The sequence below is a fragment of the Lathamus discolor genome, chromosome Z (genome assembly GCF_037157495.1).
Source record: "Lathamus discolor isolate bLatDis1 chromosome Z, bLatDis1.hap1, whole genome shotgun sequence".
NCBI classification, from domain to species: Eukaryota; Metazoa; Chordata; class Aves; order Psittaciformes; family Psittacidae; genus Lathamus; species Lathamus discolor.
In genome coordinates this window covers 27,078,360-27,093,928 of record NC_088909.1, presented here as the reverse complement: position 1 = coordinate 27,093,928, position 15,569 = coordinate 27,078,360, and the positions used below count along the sequence as shown (strand labels likewise).

General features: G+C 43.5%; 1 long non-coding RNA gene across 1 annotated transcript; it reads left to right on the top strand.

The window, feature by feature from the left end:
* The first annotated feature begins 10,669 nt into the window (after positions 1-10,669).
* On the top strand, positions 10,670-12,759 carry LOC136005530 (uncharacterized). Its single transcript, XR_010608798.1, has 3 exons — positions 10,670-10,758; positions 11,167-11,248; positions 11,713-12,759. It is a non-coding gene; the product is annotated as an uncharacterized LOC136005530 (long non-coding RNA).
* Positions 12,760-15,569: the final 2,810 nt, after the last annotated feature.

Sequence of the window (15,569 nt, the reverse complement as noted above, 5' to 3'; positions counted from 1 at the left end):
GTTAACTATGAAATTGGTATAGTTCTGTAAATTTTGAGCAGTTTATACTAGGAAAATATTTGCACTATTTTATTTGGTATTTATAGCACCATAATGGAGGTCTTTGGTGTATATAATCCCCTTCTTTCCTTTGAGCTTCACTTCTTTGTTGCATTCTTTCTTCTGAGGTATGCCCTGTTCTTACTGTGTTGGAACAACTTAAAAGTTTAATGCTAAGGTTATGGTTTTGACCTATTAAACACATGTGAGGTGTTTAATGACATCTAACACCCCAAGGTATAACACATATTAAAATAAAATTAAAATTTTAATATTGTTGCAACAGTTGATGCTCAGTGACCAAACAACATCTTTCTGAACAGAGGAACTGCAAAGTGGCACATTGTCATCAAACAATTATTTTCACATAATAGGAATATTTTTTATAATAGTTTTTATATCTGGTGTTTTCAACATTGGTAAGTTATAATGTAAGATACTACTGGCACTTGAACTTTTATTTAAACATAATATAGTTTTGGAGAAATAATGTTCTAACATGTTTTTATGTTTGCATTCTGAAATTGATTTTGTCTGGTTTGCCAGTGTGCTATAGATAGAGCACCAATGAGAATCCCAGCCAGACACAATACAATTATTTAATTGAATCTTCAGTATTCTGTTAAAGTGTAAGTTAGTTTTACAGTCTTTTCAGTCCTCTCATCTTTATGATCCAGAAGTAGTCATAATTGACTTGTAATAAGCCACAGTTGGTGTTCTATTAAACTGGTTTGTAGGCCCACTAATTCTAAAAAACTGCGGATTACTTGCTTTTAATTTTTTTACATTGTTTTGAGTAAATATTACAGCAACTTAAAACCTGCAAGACCTTGTTCTTTTCTAAAAGGATGAACTTTGCAGATAATTGAGAAATATTGTCATTAAAGAAAACTAAACTAAAAATCAAGACTGTCATCATACATATTTCATTGTTGATCTTTTAGGTACTTGTACAATAACACAGATGTTAGAAGAGGACATGGAAATGGGCAGTTTAATCATTAATTTAAAGAAATAATTCGATTTTTAAAAATGCAAATACCTAATCATTGAGGACATAATGGTAGATGGAATAAGTACTAAAATAACACTGTCTCCTTCAGAATGTCATGCATTTCTTGATTAGATGAGCTCTGAAAAATTACTGCTTTAAGCAAAAGGAGCTACTTCAGTCAAATTCTAAATTTTGAGGTACATTCTTCCTGAAGTTTTAGTACAGGTAATCAGTGACAGTTAGGTTGTTATGACAAGTCACGTAAGTTCACATGGAGTGTAGTTCCATGTCTGAAAGGGAATACAGGATTGTTTCTGATGCATTCTTATGGCATGTCCAGGATAATGAAAAATCTTGCTGTGCCTACATTGTTTGCTCATATCCTTCTAAATGTCATCTACTGGTATTTTCATTAATGTATACAATATTGCTGTACAGTATTGATCTGTGAGAACAAGCAGAAAATGGTTCAAAGTTCCAGGGAGATGGTCTTTAACAAGTAGTTCATAATATATATCCTTTTAAGTGAAGGAGTACTAAATCTGACATTAACTGTGGTTTGGCTAGGGTTTTAGCTATGACAGCTTGTCTTGCAAAAACATACTTTGAATGAAGAAGGTCAAAGGCAGAAGTGTGCCTGTGCTGACAAAGTTCTTGCCAGTGTCAAACTGGGACTGACTTTCCTGAGTCAGTGGATTTATGTCTGTCTTATCATGGTGTAAGTGTGCCTTATGTCCTCTGCAACAGCCAGAATGGTTTTGGTAGACAGGAAAACAGCACTCTTCACCTGTCATCCAGGAGTGGTTTTTGAGTTTCTTGCTTGCGTCCTAGCAAGAGAATGACACAATGTAAGGGTTCCAAATGAGGTTAGAAGTAACTGGAAGTTTGATAACTGGGTTTGGAATGAATATTTCGGAATAGCCACCTTTATAGGTTTTTTTAAAGAAAAGGTTAAGAAGCAACTTAATTAATATTATAATTATTATAATATTTTTATAATTATAATTTATCATTTTAACTTTAGTATTATAATATTACTATAATTATTATCCATATATATGCAAGGACCTGATGAAATCCATCCACAGGTTCTGAAGGAGCTGGCAAATGAAGTTGTAAAGCCACTGTCCATCATATTTGAAAAATCATGGCAGTCAGGTGAAGTTCCCGACGACTGGAAAAAGGGAAATGTAAGCCCCATTTTCAAGAAGGGGAATATAGAAGGTCAGAAAACTACAGACCAGTCAGTCTCACCTATCTGCCTGGCAAAATCTTGGAGCAGATTCTCCTGGAAAGCATGCTAAAGCACATGAAAAACAAATGGCTCCACTAAGGGGAATTCCTGCCTGACCAATTTGGTGGCCTTCTATGATGGGGCTATGGAACTGATGGGTGGGGCAAAGCATCATCTAACTGGGCTTGTGCAACGCGTTCGACATTGCCCTGCACGACATCCTTGTCTCTAAATTGGAGAGACATCAATTTCATAGATGGACCACTTGGTGGATAAAGAACTGGCTGGATGGCCGCACACAAAGAGTTGTGGTCAATGGCTCAGTGTCTGGCTGGAGACCAGTAACGAGTGGTGTCCCTCAGGGATCGGTGTTGGGACCAGTGTTGTTCAACAACTTTCCCACCGACATGGACAGTGGGATTGAGCGCGCCCTCAGCAAGTTTGCCAGTGACACCAAGCTGTGTGGTTCAGCTGATACGCTGGAGGGAAGGGATGCCATCCAGAGGGACCTTGACACGCTTGTGAGGTGGGCTGATGCCAACCTCATGAAGTTTAACCATGACAAGTGCAAGGTCCTACACCTGGGTCAGAGCAATCCCAGGCACAGCTACAGACTGGGCAAAGAAGAGATTCAGAGCGGCCCTGCAGAGAAGGACTTGGGGATGCTGATTGAGGAGAAACTGAACATGAGCCGGCTTCAGTGTGCGCTCGCAGCCCAGAAAGCCAACTGCATCCTGGGCTGCGTCAAAAGGAGCGTGACCAGCAGGTCGAAAGAGGTGATCCTGCCCCTCTACTCTGCTCTGATGAGACCTCACCTGGAGTATTGTGTGCAGTTCTGGTGTCCTCAATATAAAAGAGACATGGAACTGTTGGAACAAGTCCAGAGGAGGGCCACGAGGATGATCAGGGGCTGGAGCACCTCCTGTATGAAGACAGGCTGAGAAAGTTGGGGCTGTTCAGCCTGGAGAAGAGAAGGCTGCGTGGGGACCTCATAGCAGCCTTCCAGTATCTGAAGGGGGCCTATAGGGATGCTGGGGAGGGACTCTTCATCAGGGACTGTAGTGATAGGACAAGGGGCTACGGGTTCAAACTTAAACAGGGGAAGTTTAGATTAAATATAAGAAAGGAGTTCTTTACTGTAAGGGTGGTGAGGCACTGGGATGGGTTGCCCAGGGAAGCTGTGAATGCTCCATCCCTGGCAGTGTTCCAAGGCCAGGTTGGACAAAGCCTTGGGTGGGATGGTTTAGTGTGAGGTGTCCCTGCCCACGGCAGAGGGGTTGGAACTAGATGATCTTAAGGTCCTTTCCAACCGTAACTGTTCTATTGAATTCTATGATTATAAGGAAAAGGTATCTGAAAATAGCCAGCTTTAGATTCACTTGGAGGTAAAGAAGCATTTTGAAATCTGTTTTGGCAGGGTTGATATTAGACATTCAGACTAGAAATAGGGCAGCAATTGAAACATAGCATAAAGGGATCATACAAGGATTCCTGATGTAGAAGTGCCTGTATTTGCTCCTTACTTACAAATGTCCTAGGTTGAGACACATGACAACCTTTATTCAGAAACTGCTGTTTACAGAGTTTTGGTCTGTATGGCATAAAATTTCAGACTAAATTCTCAAAATTATTCCTCTTAAGTATCTGTGTTTCAGTATTTTGGAATCTCCAGGCTAGACGAGTTTCTGTATGACTTACCATTTATGGGTGCCAAAGTTTGACTTGCTTCACTAACTGGAAATTTCATGGTTTTTCCTTTGCTCTTTTTCTGCTTAATTACTGTTCAAAAAGGTATTTCCTCCAGTGGCTATACATAGTTGGCCTTCCCTTGCTTTTAGGTCATGATGAGCTGATTGCTGTCCTCCATTTTGAAGATCACATCATTAATTCTTGTAATTGTTTTCTGCTGTATAGTGGTGTTTGGGTGGAGCAGGAAGCACTGGAGTCTGATACCGCAGTTAGAAATGCTATTTGTGGTACTACAAATATGAATTGGCTTTTATGATTTATCAACAAATGCTCTGGCATTAATTTGGAAGGAAAAAAACATACTGGTGTGAGTGTTTATTATTTACTATTAATTTTTTTAATTGATTATTATTTCATAAATCAAATTGGCCTAACTCATAACAGTAATAATATCTACAACCAGAAGAATAAATTTTTTTCCAGATGGTGTGGTATCCTCATGTCACTCCCAAGTATTCTAATCCATTTGATCCTATCACAATAGTAGTTGTAGTCGTAAGGGAATTCCTGTTTTGGTTTTCTTAGGTTTGTAGTTATGTACAGAAAAATAATCTGAAGGATTGCAAAAATTACAGAATGGGTTTGTTAATAGAGAATACTCTGTGATTACTGACACTTTATATAACTGGAGACTTTAGAAATACAGAAGGCTGACTGCTGATCTCCATACAGCTTTACTCAAAGCAGTTTTGAACCAAGGCTTAAAAAAGGTTTATGAGAAACATACTGGCCTATGTTTGCTAGAACAGTAGATGCTGTTATTTTTATTAGAAGATTTATTTTAATACCTACCAGATGATTTCGTAATGACAGCACAGAAAAAGTTAAAAAGTGATGTGCTGATTCCTGTTTTAGCAGGAATGTGAATGCATATTTTTTTAAAGAACAGCTTTCCTGTTGCTGATATTCAGTGCTGAACATTTGTTCTTATATTGAGGTGAACACAGATCTAGTAATTACTGCTGATATTACTGATTTTAAAGTATTTAGTGCCTCAAACCCACTAAGAAACCCAATCTCTTCAAGGCGATCCACGGACTGAAGAGCAAGATGGTTAAATATGTGTTCCTTGCTTTTTGGATTTATTTGTCATCCCTCATAGAACACATAAGAAGTTACACACAGGTAAATAATAACTATATATACACTTCATACAAAGGCGTGTTGACACCAGCCAGCAACTAAGCACTCAGCCAGCCACTCATTCCCCTGCCTACCTCTCCCCTCCCTCCAGTGGGATAGGGTAAACAGCTGGGAATGCAAAAGCAAAAGGAAGTTACTGGTTGAGATAACAACAACTTAATAAGTGAAGAGATAAAAACCAGGTGATGCAAAGGCAGTTACTCACCATCTCCAACCAGCACATCAATACCCAACTTGTCTCTGAGCATTGGCTACTTTGGAAAGGCTGCACACCCAGTTTTTAATGCTTAGTATGGCATTGTATGGCATTATATGACATGGACTTTCCATTTGGTTGGTTTGGGTCAGCTCTCCTGGCTGTGTCTCTTCCCAGGCTCTTGCCCACCCCTGGTCTACTCCCTGGGGGAGTAAGAAGCAGGGAGGGCCTTGACTCTCTGCAAGCATTGTTCACCAACAGCCAAGACACTGGTCAACGTTGTTGTGATCACAAATGGGGAGTACAGCACCATACAGGCTGCTACGAGGAAATTTAATTCTATCCCAGCCAGAACAAGTACAAGTATACACTGACCCCTAAGCAATGTTTTCAGACTCTAATTCGTAATTCTACTATTATGATGCAAATTATTAGACAGTCTTAACATCATTACTGCTTAGTTGCTACTTCTATTTTCTGTAGACGCAGAGCTTTATTAGATCTCTAAAGTGCTTTCAATTCCAGTTCCGTTATGCAAAGCCAGTTTCAGTTTCTGTACACTTCACTGAGACAGCTTGCTTTGAAATTATCCCCAGCTGCATTGTGTTTACACTGAGACTTACACGGTGCAAACGTGAGTGATAGAGACAACGCAGTTGTGTCTTTTAGAGGTATTCTAGACAAGGAAATTTTATAAACAACAGTAACAGTTAGAAAGTGCTCTTCAGTAACACAGTGGAAGAGCTAGAATGACTGTCAAAAATTGTTAGGGTAGAGGAGCTGAACCTGGCACTAGTCATTACTTAGATGCAGACACTGATTATGGATTCACAATCCAACATTGTTCAGGCCTGAAAATGGAAGGTATTCTAGATACTAAAGCAAACATTACATATTTACCTTTTGGTTTTGTTTCTAATATGATTAGAACTGGGTGATGTTTTAGAATACTTTAAACAAAGGTTACTTGTCCTTAACTGCTATTATTTCTAGGAAATTTGCATTTTTTACATCGAAATTATTTACAGCATTTCCTGAAACCACCTAAAAATCTTATCAAAACTTTGCAAATATATGACTGTAAGTTCAAAACACAAAGACACTGTAATTCAGACATCAAAGTCTGCTCTCCACTTTTGAGGAACTCTAACTTAATTTAAATTATGTTAGTTATGGCTATGCTATCCGTTTGCTACAATAGCAAGTCAATGAGAGTTAGTTTCTCCTGATAAAGAGTAATTATTTTCCCTACTCTCTTGCGTATTTTTTTGTCCCTTATAAACAAGAAGACTGGATGAAAGGAAAACCTCATTTAGGTAAAAAGAATTTTAATTCACTAAAAAAAGGAGAACACTCTAGTAACGAGCATCTAAAAGGTATTCTGACACGGGGAATTAACATTTTCCTTGAAACACAGCATGGCAGTGACCTTGATTAGAAGCCAAGATTAGAAGCCAAGAAGGACATGCTGCTCGCAAGAATAACCAGGTCCTATCTTTTATTTCTGTTTTTCATAGAATCATAGAATAGTTAGGGTTAGAAAGGACATCTAGTCCCAACGCCCTGCCATGATCAGGGACACCTCACACTAAACCATGTTGCCCAAGGAAAAAATCCCTGAAAAAAACCCAAATAAACCCCCCCCCCAAAAAAAAAAAAAAAACCAAAATCCAACCCAAAGCAAACCAAACCAAACCAACCAACCAACCAAACAAAAAAAGAAATAACTGCAAAACCCCTAAACTCCCAAGTCCCCAAATCCAGTTCCTTCAATTGCTGTATTTTTTTTTTTTTTTTGCCAAACAGAAGTCCGATTTAGTATTGCAACATCACCGGAATCATCATAGATCCATATGAAAAAAAATTGACTTTTTTCACACAAAATGATGAAGGATGTCAGTTATTCAGCATAAAGGCACATTTGAGCATTCTTCTTGTTACACTTAAAATGCAAAAATAAGACCGGACTCAAAACTTCTGAAATATTGGTACTTCATACTATATACTGACAGATTTTGGCTCCCTCTAGTGAGAAAATGCATAAGTAGTCAAGTGGCGCGTTGTCTTGCACGTTCAGACACGACAAGGAAAATCATTCCAGGATGTTTGACTAATGCATTGTAGCAGCTCGATCTGCTACACAAGGCGACTAGTGTGGGACCTCGCTGATGTAAGTTTCAGTACTGGATGATCTAAATTTCTGCACAAGTACATGAAATGAAAGGCTGATCTTAAAGACTTGATTGGCAGGTTATTTATTTAACTTTTTAAAAAGAATAGGGAAACCAAGTGAGAGAAAAAATCAAGGGATTTGATACAAAAAAGTATATCTAAAGAGAAAACAATAACACTGATAATGGAACAAGACAATGATTACTGTTGCCAAATGTTCAGCTGAAGAACAGCTCTCAGCGTCTTATGGTGTGGTTTAAACTATTTACTTCTCCCAAATGCGCTTTACTGTGAGGGTCGTGAGGCACTGCCACAGGCTGCCCAATGAAGTAGCAAATGCTCCATCCTGGGCAGTGTTCAAGTCCAGGTTGGACAGCACCTTGGGTGACATGGTCTAGCGTGAGGCATCCCTGCCCATGGCAGGGGGTTGGAACTAGGTGACCTTAAGGTCCTTTCCAACCCTAACTACTTTATGATTCTATCACAACCTTTCAAAACGTTCTACTAATAATTAGTAATAATAATTTGTTCAGATTTTTTTTTTAATTTCTGTTTTCTTCCTTTTATTTTCTTCTCCTAGTTAAGGCATGAAAAGTAAAACTTCCAGTTTTCTTCAAAGATCAAGAGAAAACAGACTGTCAGGATTTTTGTTTTCTTCATTCCAACTTATTTAGAACTTAATAAAAGAACATTTTAAGCACTTATTTTTCCCAAATAAGCTTTGGTTTTAAACACAATTTTCTCCAATATTTCTTTAATTGTATTTTTTCAAAAACATAAAGAATTTAAAATAAACAGAAGAAAGGCAGAAAGAAGAACTAAATTACTTGCTTGTCTGAATATTCCTTTTTATTTTACTTTAGATACATCTTTAATAAACCCAGCCTCCTTAATTTACTGTAAATTGTCTCAAATGAATTCCAACAGATGATTATGTGGCAGGTGGAAGGGTATGATTATTTTCTGGGTAGGTGCTTGGGTTTTTCTTTTATTGTGAAGCCATGTGAATTTTTGTGTATTATTCAGGTTAATTGCTCTTTAATTTTGATTCCTTTGTAACATACATACATTAGAATGCAGTAGCAAGCTTGAGATTGAACACTAAAGTGCTCAGAGGACATAAGGGCAAAAGTAGAAGGAAGTAAAGGGCTGCAATAAAAAGTGTGCTATCGCTTGGCACCACTTTTCCAAAACAAAGAAAAACAGACAAGCAAAGAATAACAATGAACTCTTGACTCTCTCAAGACAAGAAACAGCAGGGAACAGGTTTCTCAATGCTCTGTTGCTTCTCAGCTTTTTTTAGTAGGCAGTGACAAGTAACAGAGAGGCTTAAGACCACTGTTTATGACTTCATTAGTATAATGGGTTTATAGTCTTTTGGTTTGCACTGTCTCTTCAAAACTGAAGAGTGCTTGCACACCAGTGAACATGAGCTGAAGGAACAGAGACGCGTTAATTAATATCCTGATAAAATACTATATTCTATTTTACTCTCTTCAAAGGTCAAGGGAAAGTATCCTGACGATCATTTTTGTAAGACTTTAGTGGTGTGACTGCTGTGTCATAGAGGTAAGGAAGAATGAGAGTTTGCTATTAAAAGTTAAAAAAATAAGGCGGAGTGACAGATAATTAAGCTGTGCATCCCACAAGTCCACAGAAATGTGTATCAGGGAGAAAAGCTAAGAACTTCTTAAGAAGTTCCCATTCTTAGATGGTAACTCACCTATCTATATGTGTTTGTAGAGCACATAGAACTGCTTCCAGGAAAGTTAATATCGTTTCTTGTGCACCAAACATGAGTAAGAGTGAACAAAAAAGAAATGTCCAGGTAGGATTTTTCTTTGGGTGTTAGAGAAAATTTAAGCCTGGACTTATCAGGAAACTGATTACTTTGTCTTAGGAAACTGCCTGTCCACAAATGGAGGTGTCAGTGAGAAAGAGCTTAAATTGTGGTTTACCTGTGGCTAGGGCTGCATGTTTTTTACTTTTATTTTTTGAAAAAGAGGAAAATTGATTCTTAGTTCTACTAGGAACTTGGGAAAGGCATGTAAGATTATTGCCATTTGAGGTAAAGGTGGTGAGCTGTTCATGACAAGCTGGCCCTTCTAGGTAAAAGCACAAGAGCAGACTTGAGAACTTGCCCATGTTATCTTCAGCTACAGAATGACAATTTTACTGCCGTATGAGTAAGAATGAAGTCAACAGAAGGCAATTAATTTTATAGGAAACAAAAAGAAGTCCAGTTGAAAACTTTGCCTGAAAGGACTACCAATTTATGCTTGTTGCTCAGCAGTATGTAGTAGTATACAACAGAAGAAAGTTGAAAACTAAAACTGAGTTTGATTTCACTGTAGTCAGTGATTATAAACACGGAACAAAAAAACCTTGTTCGCATAGGTGAGGTTTTCACAATTAATAGGGATCAGAGAAGATGATTTTTTTATGTATCATACTGAAATTAGATTGTAAATCATTCAGTAAATACTTAGCTCATTCCATAGGTAGCGATGTAGTTTTTAAAATGCCAACGTATTTGCATTGTGGCAGCATTTTTAAGAGAATGTCAGTGTAAAACTTGCGGAGTGCACTTATTAGTATTTCTTCAACAGTTTTTTGTCTCCTTAGATTAAGATTTTAAAAAGCTTAGATTGTATTTTGGTTATTAAGTCCTCATTAGATATGGAAGTGGGATTACCAGTTGTCTTACTTCTGTTCTATGGCCTCTCAGCTGTAAATATAAAATTCCTGTATGAGGAAAATGTCTTTCTTAGGTTTCCTTTTAAAAAGGAAGGTTGCTCATGATCGGGAGTTGCACTAGAGGGGCGCACAGAGAACAGGCAATAGTATCTCTGGCAGAGTGAAGTGCCTGCCTGTCTCCTCACGGGCAGCGCCCCGGCCCTCTCACGGTCACCCGCCTGCGTCTCCCCGGCCACCCTGCTACCCCTGCTCTGACGGGGAGCCGCGGTCTCTCCCCGGATGGATTTTGTGGGAGTGACAGGGAGGCGGGGGAGGCGAGGGACCGCCACTGGGGAGGCAATGTGGATTGCCCCTGATCAGTGAGGAGGCAGCCGACCCCCGACCCCGAGTGCTCCCACCCGCGTGGAAGCAGAGGTCCTCGTTGTGTCTCTCTCCGCCCCCACGAAGAGGATCCTCCTCGTTAATATGGCCTTGGCGCAGGCGCAGGGCCAGCGCTTCGGGATCGCAACACGTCCCGGGATAGCGCAGCCGACCGTGAGTGACAGGCCGGCACAGCCAGGGCCTGGCGCGGGGTCAGTCTGGTGTGGGGGGGAGGCCGGTGCGAGCTCCCGCTGCGGGACCTGGCAGTGGCAGGGAGAGCTGTGCGTCGGAGCCGGCTGTGGGGCCGGGGAATGGGCACGGCCCCTGGCTGGGAGGCCCAGGGGGACGGTGGGGCCCGTGTGGAGCTGGGCCGGGGTAGCATCCCGAGGCTGTACGGTGCCTCTGACCTCCCTGCGACAGACAAGTCAGTCGTGAAAGCTGCCGGGGTCCACTGGTGCAGGACTTGCTCCTCCTCGCTGACAAACCATGCGCTCGCTCTCAGGTCGCTGACCTTGCATATGGCCTGGTCTCCGGGGAGAAAGACCTCGGTGGGGGCCTGCAGACTCACACAGAGTTTGTCAGTGTTTCCTAGGGCCAGGTGGTGAAGAAGGGAGATCTTACCTGAGCATTTGGGATGGATGAACAAGCAGAACTCTGTAAGGTGGTAGGTGCCATACTCTTGACTTTGCAAAAGCTTGGAGAAGACTTCCCCAAGGTTTTACACAAGGGTCACACGGACATGGTGGGCTGGTTTGGGACTGGGAGGTTTTTGTAGAATGCAGAGCTGCTGTCAGCAAAAAGGTTGTTTCTTTGTTAGGAAATTGGCAGAACAGAGTGGTAACTCTGTGGTACAGCCTGAAATCTTAGCCATGCAGCTGGCTGAAGGAAGTTTTGAGTGTTCTGTGCAACACACATCTTCTCTGTGGCAATGTCTGCAGGCACAGAACAAAGGTTAGCCAGCCCAGAAGAGTTTCCCACCTCAGCTCTGTTCTTAAGGAACATTTTACACCCTTCATAACTAACCAAACCATACAAGCAATTGTTAAATTTAAACAAGTTACATGAGTTTTTGCTCTTCAGTCAAATCTGGGATGTTTCTCAACTGGTTTCTTTCTTTCTACTTTACAGATATACCAGAAGGAGAGCAGGAGGTATCAGACAAAAAACAACACACACAGCTGTTCAGATACATCAGATACTCAGCAGATATTCAGAGCAGATGTTCAGAGACATCATGATTGTTGTGGCTGACAATTGTGTGAATCCTGACATAAAAGAGGCTGTACACAGTGATCCTTGTAGAAGGAGCCATGAAGGATATTTACTACTTTGTCAAACCATACAAGCGCACAAAGCATCAGGTTCATTTTCTGGCAAAATCAGAAGTGTTCTGCTCAGAGGTGTTGTCCTGAGGTGTAATCTTAACCTGAGCAGTCACAGAGGGATCAACGGGGCCCCATCTTCTAAAGCCTGCAGAGGGAGTACTGAGCCAGTAGCAGTTGAAGGCTGGGTACAAGCAGTTTCTGAAAATCTTGTGGTTTGTTTTCTGACAATTCAGGAATGAGGAAAGAAGGGAAGAAAACGAAGGAAGGAAGGAAAGAAAATGTGACATTGGCTGAGCCCGCAGCTATCTCTGCACGTGGGGATGTTCACTCCTTCTGTTTTGCCCTCTGAACTCCATACAGGGCTCAAGATAGGCTTGTAGACACTCTCTTGGGTAAAGAAAACAGCAGGCTGTACCCAGGTGATCTTCAACATCGAGGTGCTGACAGTTCTGCTTAGGGCACACAGAATGGGTGCCAATGAGGCTAATCAGTGAGGCTAATGAGACTCAGCCTGAGTCCCTCTGCTTCCTCCCACACTTCAGGAGAGCTTACCTTCCTCAGGGTGCTGGGATGCAGAGTTTGACCTTTTTCCCTTTAGGAAGTCGTGGCTGGGCTGTCACCATGCCTTTAGCTGGCACACAGAGCAGTGGGACCCGCCTGCATGTCCCTGCCAGGCATCACCACAGCCTTGTGGCTGCCACCCTCTATGCACAGGAGAGAGCAACCATCCACCAAGCCCGGATGCAGTGTCCCCATTTCCCCTGGCCAGCCCTCCCGCAAGCACATTCGCTGTGTGCCCCCAGCCTGCCGGGGACCCCTCAGGGCTTCCCCTGGGCTGCCCTACTTTGATGTACACCCATCTCCCTCTGGATGCAGTATCAACTACCTCATTCCTGCAGGACACTGGGAGTCCCAACACCCCCCCCCCCCACTCTTTTTGGGGAGTGTCTTACCTGCACAGGGTACCCCTACCTCAGGGCCTCCAGGCCAGGTTGGGGTTGGGGGACAATACGAGCGGGTGGGAGCTCTCGGGTGGGAGCTCTGGAAGGGCAGCACCATTCTCTCAGCCAATCTCTTGTGATTAACAACATAAATAGTCTGCTTCAGCAAAAGCTTGCTTTATCTTTGTGTTTGCATTATATCTTGCTTAAGCACAATTGCATAGGTGGATGGGATAATGTTAAGTTTCTGAAACTGTGAAACAGGAATAAGGGACTTTTACAGCCAGACAAAGGACATATGGCAGCATGTTTGATCGAACCAACGTCTAATCTGGAAGTGACAGAACAAGTTATATGATATGGGCTTTAGGCACATGCACGGGGTTAAGTAGGTCAAAAGTCCATATCAAAGAAGACTACTGGCCCTTATCAGTTCGCTCTTAAAAGACCTTGCTGGATATGTGCGGAAGAAAGAATGAAGATTGCATCAGCCATCGGGAGGTGGGATTCATCTTCCTGAAAGTCCTGAAATATGTAAAAGGCTTGACTATAAGAAACTTTGACTCTGTACTCACAAATGTGCATGCAGGATACGAAGGCATGCACCCAGCACTGTAAATAAACCTTTGCTCCACTGACTTTGTCCCCAGCTAAATTTTTCTAAAGGTGAGCTCGTTTCTCACATCTCTTTTTTGTACCTCAGCTGGGTGCTGGCAGAGGGAGGGTGTCCCCACTGTCGTCCCTGGCTCTGGGGGCTGGTGATGGAGGCGGTGGTGGTGCCCCTGCTCTGCAGGTTGGGTTGATCTTTTTCTTATTGTATTATTACTACCTTGTGTGGTTTTGATTTTTCAATAAAGCCCTTAGTACAGCCCTGTGGCTCTGGGGTGGGTGACAGGAGACCTGTGTCACCATGGGGGTCATAGGGCTCTGCCCAGATGGGTGTGCTCAGAAACACCCCAAAAAATTATCTGGGGAGATGGTGTCAAGGTGACCTGGGTGACACCCTGGTGATAATGTCCCCTTCCCAGCACTGTGCCCAGAGCCACCCTGCACATCCCCTCTGTTGTGTCCTGTGGCGGAGACCAGGACATGGTCCCTGCTCAGCCCCCAAAAGCAGAGGCAGCTTTGGCTTCCCCACCAGCCTGGTTGTTCTCTAGGGAGGTGACGCTGCAGGGAAGCCTTGCAGACTACCCTGCCCTTAGCTGGACCGCAGGGCCACGGCATGGGGCTCCTGCTGCTGAGCGGCCCGTGGCCAGGGAGATGTGCAGGGGAGCCCTTACTGTGCCTGCCACGGTCCCTGGGCGGGGGACAGCAGGGCTGTGGAAGCTGCAGGCAGTGTGCAGGCAGCAACCCGTGGGTGGCACAGGGGCACTGGTTGCCGGGGATGCGGGAGGAAAAGGGACACGTGCGGAAGAGGGGCACGGGCTCCAGCACGCGGCGGGTTCTGCCCCCGGCCCCCCGCAGCGGCCCCGCTCCCCGCGCGTAGCTCCTGCAGTGCGCTCCGGGCCGGGGCCGTTGCCGCAGCTCCCGTGGGCGATGGCGGTGTCGGGCCCCCGTGCGGCCCCACGGCAAAGCCCGCCGGCGCTGCCCGTGCCGTTCCCCGTGACGCTGACCTGCCCGCGGCTGCAGGGGACGCTGCTGGCTGGGGCGGGGACCCGGTGTGCGATGTGGCCCGGGCGGCGAAACGGCCCCTAACGGCGACCCGGCCGCAGGCGTCGGCCGCGCTGACACCACCTCGTGGCGCCGCTACTGCCCCGGGCGAGGGCGGCGCAGGACTGGGTCGGATCTGCTTACGACGTCCAGAGCGGATGGGGCTCTTCCCCCTCCCCAAACCCAAACTGTTTTCCAGCTGTAGCTCATCCCCACTCGCTTGCGGTTTATCAGCTCTGAGGAGCTGCGGCGATGTCTTGCGGGTCCTGCGCACTGGGAGCGGGGCAGAGGCTGCTGGAGCCAGGGGTCACCTGAGAGCTGCCCCGTCTGCTCACGAGGTCCCTGCTACTGCCAGGAGGGCTTTGCTTATGGGTTTTTTCACTCCTGAGCCATGTGAGTGTGGGGTTCTGGTGAGTCTAAATTAAAGAAAAAAAACCATAAATATTTATATGTTTTCTAATGAAATAAAACTTTAAGCTAAATTGCTGCTGAATTCCTTCAAGTTTGGTTCAGTGAGGTCACAGACCCCAGAGCACTGTTGGTAGTGGTCAGCTGTGATGCCGTATGCCTGGTGCTGCCCATGGGACTTGGCTGTGCTGCAGAAAGGCAGCTCCATGCCGCGGGTTCCACCGTGCTCCCTAGCCTGCTATAGCATCTCCTTATTTCAAAAATGTGATGTACATGGATGTGACTGAACCTGCTTTGGTGGTTTTTTTTCTTGTTATTCTCCAAGAATGAGGACCGCTACAATGAAAAGTGGGTTTTTGGGCCATCAGCAGCAAAACATCATCAGTTCTGATGTTTGTTGAGGATTTTTACCATTCTACTGTTCTACTGTTGTTCTACTGTTCTACTATTGTTGTCATATTGTTGTTCTACTAGCGTTGTTCTACTGTTGTTCTACTATTGTTTTGTTGAACTATTGTTTTACTATTGTTGTACTATCATTTTACTGTGAATATGCATTTTTTCCCCCTTGCTTTTTATGTCCCCAGTTTAAAAAAATTGTGTCCACATCTGCCTTGCCCATGTTTGATTTCTGGGACAGAGAGCAGGGCGCCGCTTCCCA